This window comes from Medicago sativa, chromosome 4 (assembly GCF_051527215.1).
Source record: "Medicago sativa cultivar Bolivia chromosome 4, Bolivia_mono, whole genome shotgun sequence".
NCBI lineage: Eukaryota > Viridiplantae > Streptophyta > Magnoliopsida > Fabales > Fabaceae > Medicago > Medicago sativa.
Genome location: NC_140752.1, coordinates 88,336,863 through 88,346,008, shown reverse-complemented (window position 1 = coordinate 88,346,008; position 9,146 = coordinate 88,336,863). Strand labels below are relative to the sequence as shown.

General features: G+C 30.5%; 1 pseudogene across 1 annotated transcript; it reads right to left on the bottom strand.

Moving 5' to 3' along the window:
• Positions 1 to 6,484: 6,484 nt before the first annotated feature.
• LOC146933363 (uncharacterized) lies at positions 6,485 to 8,911 on the bottom strand (annotated as a pseudogene). Its single transcript, XR_015008028.1, has 8 exons — positions 8,621 to 8,911; positions 8,427 to 8,523; positions 8,194 to 8,321; positions 7,798 to 8,096; positions 7,515 to 7,668; positions 7,131 to 7,236; positions 6,762 to 7,025; positions 6,485 to 6,673 (listed from the first exon to the last, which is right to left on the bottom strand). The product of XR_015008028.1 is annotated as an uncharacterized LOC146933363 (transcript).
• Positions 8,912 to 9,146: the final 235 nt, after the last annotated feature.

Genomic DNA, 9,146 nt, shown 5'->3' with positions numbered 1-9,146 from the left:
TTGCTTATTATCTTCAGCATGTCTTTGTCCGTGGACTAATGTTCTAAATATTTACATCCTTTGCTCTGAAATTAGATTCATTATCAAGTGCTTAAAAGATTATAACTGTATTATTTGGTTTCAGTGTTGGATATATTTACTAAGTATACCAACAAGTATGCAAATGCTTGATGGGAGCCTCTGTGTTCAGAGATTATTCGCTACAGAAATATGTAATTGAACAGAAATACATACTAGTATAAAACTATATGCATAGTTTATGCAACATTTATGCATCAGTTGTTTGATAAAGCTAAAATTCTTCATTAATAGCAAAGAATAAGATTAATGCAGTGATGATTGCCAAGTACATCAGCAATTCTGGCATTCAGAAAACAGAAATTTTGTTAAACTTCTTCACTTCAGTCACCACAAGATGGTGCATTTTTCTTATGGCTTCTTCTTGGACAATCTTTTGACTCTTCAGTCTTCATATAACACACAATTAGCATTCCTCAAGATATTTATCTGGAATGTCATGAAAGGAAAACCATTTAGTAATAAAAAAGAAAGAAACTAAATAAAGTTAATTAACTATATCAGGATACCACAAGAATCAAACACGTTTCACTGATAGAAAATGGAAAACAAAAGGTAAGTCATTAACATGATGTGTTAGTGTTAATCAAAAGCTGTCAAAAATGGCAGGGCAAATCTCCTTTGGCAAACCAGAAGCATTCCTGTTTAAGATTTTTACTCCTCTCTGCCAAAAGAGATTTTCCCTATCATTCCTCAACAGCAGAACAAATACCACACTTTCAAGCTCCAAGTATGTTTGAACAAAACTCAGGTCTTATATATTGATAGCTCTAAGCACCTAACTTGGATATGCCACTCAAAAGAAGCAGCATATGCTAGCACAATTCCAATTTCAGGTTCTTGTGATTTACTTCATTGTCAATTCCTTTCAAAAAAAATCAAGGACTTGTCTACATCATGATTTCCTCTTTCCTAGTAAATCTGATTCTTTTTCCTTTTTGGTGGAGTGTGTGAAGCATGGTCATAAAGACAAATACTTTTTGCTAAATAGTACTGTGTGCAGTTTTTGCATAATATTGTTTTAGAGTCTTAGAGATATTTTCTAAATATAGCTTATAAACTTTCGTCAATCCTTGACTTACAAGCTGATTTCAATTCGCAGCATTGTTGTAACAATCAAATGAAAATTTTCTAGCTGTTACATAATATTTTAAGAAACTTCTCTGTCACCACAGATAAATGAAATGAATCGATTAATAATTCACTATAGGTATGACTATGAACATTAAATTAACAGATAGCAACATTTATCTATAATCATTTAGTAGCAACTCAGTTGAAAGGCTTTATTCCTCAACTAACTCTTTCTTTCCAGGACCATACTTATTAAAAAAGGGAGAGAGAATAAACACAAATTCTCTGTAGAACCTTGGTCTTTCACAACCACAAAGAAGTTAGTATTGCCTCAACACAATGATTACTAATTATGTTCCTTATAGTGATTAGTGTCAAATTTCATAGTAATACATAACATACTTTTTTTTTTGTGGTGTCCGGGGTTTGAACCCGAGACCTTGCATATATTATGCATTGTCCTTACCAACTGAGCTAAGCTCACGGGGACATACATAACATACTTTGACACTTATAGACATTTTACATTATAACAGTCCTCAAATAAACACACACGGGGAGACAGAATGTGGCGACCCGGGTTTGAACCCAAGATTCCATATAAAATTTCTTCACGGCCAAACCACTAGACTGTAACGGACTGTGCTGGTCATTCACTAATACACAATCTATATGATATCAGTAGCTAATATAGTTAATCACTTGAATGGAAAGATCATGATTTTCTTTTCAATTTTAAAGCAGAAAAATATCACTAGTCTTTTCATTTAAAATTTGGAAGGATTACTTGTGAAATAAGGAAGAGGGGTTTGAAAATTCAAACATTTAGGAATTGACCACAAGTTAAGCTAACTAAAAAATAAAACAATTAAATGTATGTCCCTTTCAAGATGAGGAGTGAGGTATAGAACAACAAGGACTTAAGTGACTTCATGCCCTTTCATAAGTAAAAGAGCCGTGACTGAAATGGAAAAGATACTAGTATTCAACTATTAATTCTAAAATAGGTTTCAACCATTAGCATATTCTTCTATGAAGAAACTAGAAGAGGAATGGAAAAGAATTATGCCTTCCATGTGAATTGGAATTTACTTTTGCCACAAACCATTTATGTAGAAAATCTTAATGCAAGGATTCTCAAAATAAATATATAACAGTAAAAGATGGACCACTTTGTTTGTAAGAATTACTAGTTGCTCAACATAGGATGTACTTGGAATATCCTTTGGCTTAATGTGTGCTAGTTGCTGCATGCATGTCTGTGTAAGTTTTTATTTATCATCACATCACCAACAAATACTATATATACACATGAACATCAATAAATTGTTCATCATCAATCAATCAATAAAGCTTGTTAATGAGTATAGTACTCATGTGTAAGTGCATTACTGGGCAATGACTTTTTTGGCAGTAGATCACTTGATCATTCAGATGATGCAAACAAGCTCACTGCCAAAGAAGATTTGCCCCGCAATTCACTCTTGTTCACATTCATCTACATTATCAAGAAATTAAGGTATATATATCATATATGTGCTTGACCAGTATAGCATATATATACTGCTTAGCATTCTCCTTACTGTATTATGTTTTAGAAGTTACTAGATTTAATTTTAATATGAATATGATGACATATTACCTTTTTTTCTTTCCAGATTTTGATTGTTTTCAAAAACTGAAGCAAACAAAACAAAATTTCTAACAAGTGATTACTTTATTAATTAAAAAGATACCTTTTTTATAAAATAATCTGAAGAAACTTGTCTTATTTTAATAAATCTGAAAATATTTTTTTCCAAAACCAAAAAATAATTTATACTCTAGATTTGATTAGGATGAAAGATGGGAATTTGTTTTTAATAAACTAACCCAAAATGAAAATAATCTAAGGATGGTGATATATAAAATTCAAGAGAGTTTAATACATATTTCCACTAAAATAACTATATTTTGATTTTTTTTTTCTTTTCTAATTTCACTTTACACCCCTGTGATGAAAATACTTTGTCCTGGTCTTTTTTTCAAATTACCTCAAGAGAGTTTAATCTTTTTTTAAATTTTCAACTATTACCATTTTTCTCTTCTCTCCTATTTCCGGACACCACTTGTGTACCATTGGGAGGCCAATGAAGGTGTGTCACATAGGAAGGTCTAAAGAAGAAAGAGAAAAGATATGCATGTGAAGTGTTATGTGACACACCTTCATTGACCAATATTATACTCCCTCCGGTCCTATTTATAAGAGAAAGTTGACTTTTTACATACATTGAATAATTTATGTATCTAGTCAAGAATCTAAACCAAATACATAAATTATTTAATGTATCTAAAAAATTAATTGTCTCTTGTAAATAGGACCGGAGGGAGTATAACATTGATATTTCAATGGTACACAAGTGGTGTCCCCTATTTCCTCCTTACCTTTGTCTCCATCTTTCTCTCATTTTTCTTTTCATTTGACTTTCTCAGTTTCTCTTACTCTCATTTTCTTTCTCTTCCTCTCATTGTTACATATTTTCAAAATAATGAGAATCTGAAAAGAAAATAAAAGTCTAAAAACTGTTGAGAAGTTGTTTTGAGTAATTTCTTCATAAAAAGGTAATTTTCATTATATTTTTTATTTATGAGAAAATCTAGATAAGTTGTGCTTTGGTAGTTCATCAAGGTCAGAACATGTCTCAACATGTCTCAAAGCTCAAAGAGCATTTAAAAAGGTACTTATAGATCATCAACCAAATAGGTGATCACATAGGCAATGGGAGTTAACTCACGATCTTGAGGGTGAATAAACTCCTTATCAATTGAGTCGACTTTAATTGGCAATGATTTTCATTGTAGTAAACAAACATAAAACAACTTCCACTTCTTTTAAAATCTCTAAATTTAATCTTTAAACTATTGAATATCTAAATCACTTTTTTATATAATTCTTAACAAATAAGACCTCAGAGCAATCATACAAGTAATTTTGAACACTATTTTTTTCGTCAAAAACCTCAAAACATTAGATATATGGAACTTATATGTTGATAAACATCCAGTTTTCTATCAAATGTGAGACTCTTTATCATACTTGATATATCAACAATCTCCCTCTCATGTGGGAATCCATTCAACCATTTAGGTATACACTCTCCCTCAAACGGAAGTTTTTTCATCAACAGAGACCTGCACCGTTGTTGGCACACAACATCAACAGATCATGTTGTCTTACAAATTGTTATAACAACATTCGAAACAAGAGTCGGTCACATATTGTCAAACCATCGACTTTGATACCACTCTTGGAACATGTGGGAGCTTAAAACTTTGGGAAGATCATCACATTAGACTAAGAGCAATTATACAAGTAAATTTGAACATCATATCTCCATCCAGACCACATTTGATAAATAAATCACCTTATTTGTATGTTACTCAACATCCACTTTTTTATCATACCATCAATAATACTATGAAAGAATGGCCTTTTTAAATAAGTAAAAAATTAAGTAGATTGTGTTGATGGAAGCATTTGCCCTTGAGGCACTCAGGCACAGGTGTTGCGGACAATTTTGCAAACCATTGTCGATTTGCTTATAAGGGAAGAGTGAACATATCATAGTTAAATGTTTCGTGGACATCAATATTGCTGACCATATTTTTGTACGACTTCTGCTTTTTACATAACTCTTACTCTCTTCTCGACTCAAACATTAACACGTATTCCGTGTGCAGATAGTGTTCAATACCGTATTGATTTTTGCATAATGTCAATATAGCTTCGTTTATAAAACGGTGAACCATTATTTGAATTAACCTTACTAAAATGTAATATCAAATACAAATTATATGAATACAAAATATAAATATTTAGCTCTTATTATAATAAAATATTTTCACTTCCCCCCACAAAAAAAAAAAACAAACTATTTTCACTTCCTTCTACTGCATTAAAATCTCATGTGTGTTTTGTTGAACCAAATATAAACCTTGCATATTAAGCTGGTTAGTATATATTTACCAAATGCCCTTCTGAACTTAGTTTAGGAATATTTAGCAAATATTATAATTTGAATTTGACTAGTTGACTACCCATCCGCGTCTGAATGAATGAATATTTTACTATTTGGCAAACGTTTATTTCACTAAAGTTTACAAAGAGGAGAAAATCTTGTGTGGACCAGGACCAAGAATTTTGGTTTGGTCATACACACAAGAATTTCCCTTCTCTCTCTTCTCTTCTCTCTTCTCCATTTTCTCTCTCTTCTCTCTTCTCTCTCTTCTCTCTTCTCTCTTTGTGTGTGACCAAACCAAAAATCTTGGTCTTGGTCCACACAAGTGTTTCTCAAGAGAAAGAAAGTAGAATGGATAGTATTTCATTATAATTATATCTAACCTAATCTAATAAAGAAATTAGGCACGTGACAGAAAACTAACAATAAAAAAGACAAGCATGTGACATGCAACACGAGTTTACTTATAAAAATCACAATATTCTTGCTTCGAAAAAATCGCAATATTATTTTATTTCAAAAAGATCCAATATTCTTGTTCCCATACTAACGTGTCATTTGTAAAATACTAGTATTTAGACCCGTGCGATGCACGGGAATTAGATATGGCATTGATTAATAAATAAGCTAATTGTAAATGAATTAATGCTTCCAAAACAATAACAATGAAAACCTGAATTAATTTAAAATTCTCGTCATCTTAACACAATTCCTCTCTTTGGCTTTTACCATCTAACAATTCTTGCTTTGTTTGATCAGCTTGTAAACCAATGTAGTTATCTACCAACATCTTCAACCCCTTCTCTATGGTCCATGTTTTAGGACTTTTAAAGTGCTAATATCAGAACTTTGGAGTGAAGATGTTGGTAAATAAGCAACCTTGAAAATTTTCAAAGTTCTGATATTAGCACTTTAAAAATTTATAAATCTTATTCACCCCTTCTTGCTATTAAAGGTAAATAAGAGAGGATATTGATAAATTTTCAAGGTTTACAAAAAGGCAACCATATAGAGAGGATATTGATAATGCTACGAAACACAATAAAAAAAGTAAGGTGATTTATTTTGGTCACCAACATAAGTGATTTTTGGTTACCACCACATCATTCGATAGAGATAAAAAAAAATTATATAGATAGAGTGATATTGATGTGGACAAAAAAGAACGTAAACATGTTATTTTTGGATGTATGACATATGCACCAAAGTACCAAATGTTATAACAACCAAATTAGCAAATATGAAGGAGATAAATTCCACAACAATTAACAATTAAGAAGGTACTTATTGAGTAAAAAAGAAAAATGAAACAAAATAAATCTAAGTAGTGTAGACTAAGAAGAGCTAAAATATCAATCTTGAGGTTCTTGCTTAATTTTGACAACTTTCTGCAATTTAGTGGTGGACGACCGAGTTTGACAATCAAGGTCAATATGTGTTGCATCTGAGTCGGCGTTTCTCTTTCTCAAAGACTTGGATGGATGAGTATCTTTAGGAATAGAATTAGCTTCATCACCAAGAAGCTACATGAATAATAAACATTCATAGCAATGGTTAATTTAATAAGTTTTATGAATACTTTTAAAGTAGATATAAAGAATATTTAACTACCTTAATGTTATCATCAGTTTGGGGAGTAATAGGACCTATGATATCAACATCATCATCTTCCTCACCATTCGGTGGAGCATCATGACACTCAATATAATACTTTTTCTTAAACTCATCAATGATTTCATTGTCATCGGACATCTTTTCGACTGCATAGGTATAAAACCTCTGTTCAACATTTTTTTGATTGATCTCCAATTTGAAAAGCATTTCCTTATCACGTAAGGTTTCAAACTCGGTTGGATAATCATTTGTGGTCTTTCCCTGTTTTTGATTTGGATTAGTAAACAATTAAAACCAATGTTTATTGTTTTAATAATATGACATAAAAAATACAAAAAACAATATACTTAAGTTCATTATCAATACCATTTGTTCTTTTGCAGTCTTTCCAAAGTGCTGTGAAATAACTCCATCAAACAACACAAAGGTAGTTGACCCACTATCATCCATAACATGAATGTGCACCATAAACCTAAAATGAAAAGTGAATATACATGAAAGATTCAATAACCTTATAAGGAACACTAACCAAAAAAATCAGTGACCAAAAGAATAAAAGTGGTGATGATGCAACTTGTCGTTTATATAAACTTGTCGTTTATATAATCATGTACATAGTAAGTTATTAGAAAGAAAAAAAAATTGAAATTAGATTTGCTAATTATATAAGTAACCGAATAGAAAGAATAATTGAGTTTAGCTTAAAAAACATGAGTGAAACATAAGAAAAATTAATATGGAAAACGTCACCTTTTTGTAGCATCGACTATGTATCACATTTTTCACAAAAGTATTTTGTACAAACAGGTTCAACCTCCTTGAAGCACGTATCACATGAAACGTAGAACCACTTCTTATTGGTGTCTATGTCAATAATTTTAGCCAAGACAACACATGCACCCACCTGCATAGTTATTAAATTTATTTAAAGAATAATAATTAGAAAATTAAAACACAAAGATATGGATTAAGAATTATTTAACAACATAGTATAATAGTATAAGTCAAAGCAAATCAGCATAAAGTTGTAGACCTGTTTAGCTTGTGTAATATCTGAAATTGTCATGTTTTATGTTTGGAGTAGATCATTAGACAAAGAAAGTGAAGATTGTGCTGTCATCTGGGTGACCCCTTGGGTCAAAGATGCATTGCCAGTTTCTATTCTATCGTAAAATATAAGAAAATCATACTTAACAAAAACAAAACAAAAAAAACTTTCAATAATTATCAATATATAATATATGTGTAATTTCTTGTAGGTGCAACATTCTTCAATGTTGGGATTTATAAGCAACTTGGTTTCATTGAATGCATTGGCAATCCCATACATACCTATTAAAACGATACACCAAAAGGTATTAAGTGATATATATCATTAACAATACAAAGAAATTAAAAATAATTACATTTAAAAAGATAATCTAATTACCACCAAAAAATTTAAGTCGACATAGATGCATAACAACTACAATAGAAAAAGTATTTCCATTTGTGCTCATATAGCTATTCATTTGTTCAGCAAAATGACCCTATAAAGTACAAATAATTGTATTGCTCCTGAAATTTACAAAATAATTTTTATTAGACTAAGAATAATAATTAAAAAAAACATCTATATATGTAGTTAAAACAAAGATAAAAAAAAAAAAAAACTCCACTAACTCAAGGTCTTCAAGAATCAAGTCCAAGATTTTAGTCATTTTTCCTTTTACTTGAACATCCTTAATGTCAGTCGTTCCAACTACATGGCCAATGACATCTACAAATAAACATGGTTGTAGAATCATAAAAAAGAAATCATAAAAATATTAAAATAAGTTAATATTTAATTTGTAAGTTTAGTATAAATTACTAACCCATTAAAACACCGTTATCAGTACCACCAATAATGTCCTGAAATTTTGTCAAGTTAAACAAATTTAATTTGCAGGAATTTTATCATAAGATGTTTTGGTTATAATAGTGCTTCCTATCAAAGTTAGCTTGTATTTGTGATTTGCTGGCTTAAAATTTCCTTTATTAAATTGGACCAATTGGACCAAGAACTTTTCTATAGTATATGAAGCACCCTCTTCAATAGAATCTCCAAGTTGTTTGAAATCCTTGCTTTTAATAGAACCTTGTATCTTTGACAACTGAAATAAATAAAATATTATGTGAATTTATGTGAATAAAAAGATAATGAGAATTATAAACCTGAAACAAATTCTTTCAAAAAAAAATAAAGGTGAAACAAAAAAAAAATGATATAATCATATCAACATGTCCATGTATGGACATACATGAATCAAATTAAAAAACTTCTTTTAGTATCAATTTATAATAGTTTAGGTTGTTTTTCGGGTGTGTTTTGGGCAGGCAGCTGGCTGAGGTATGTTAACC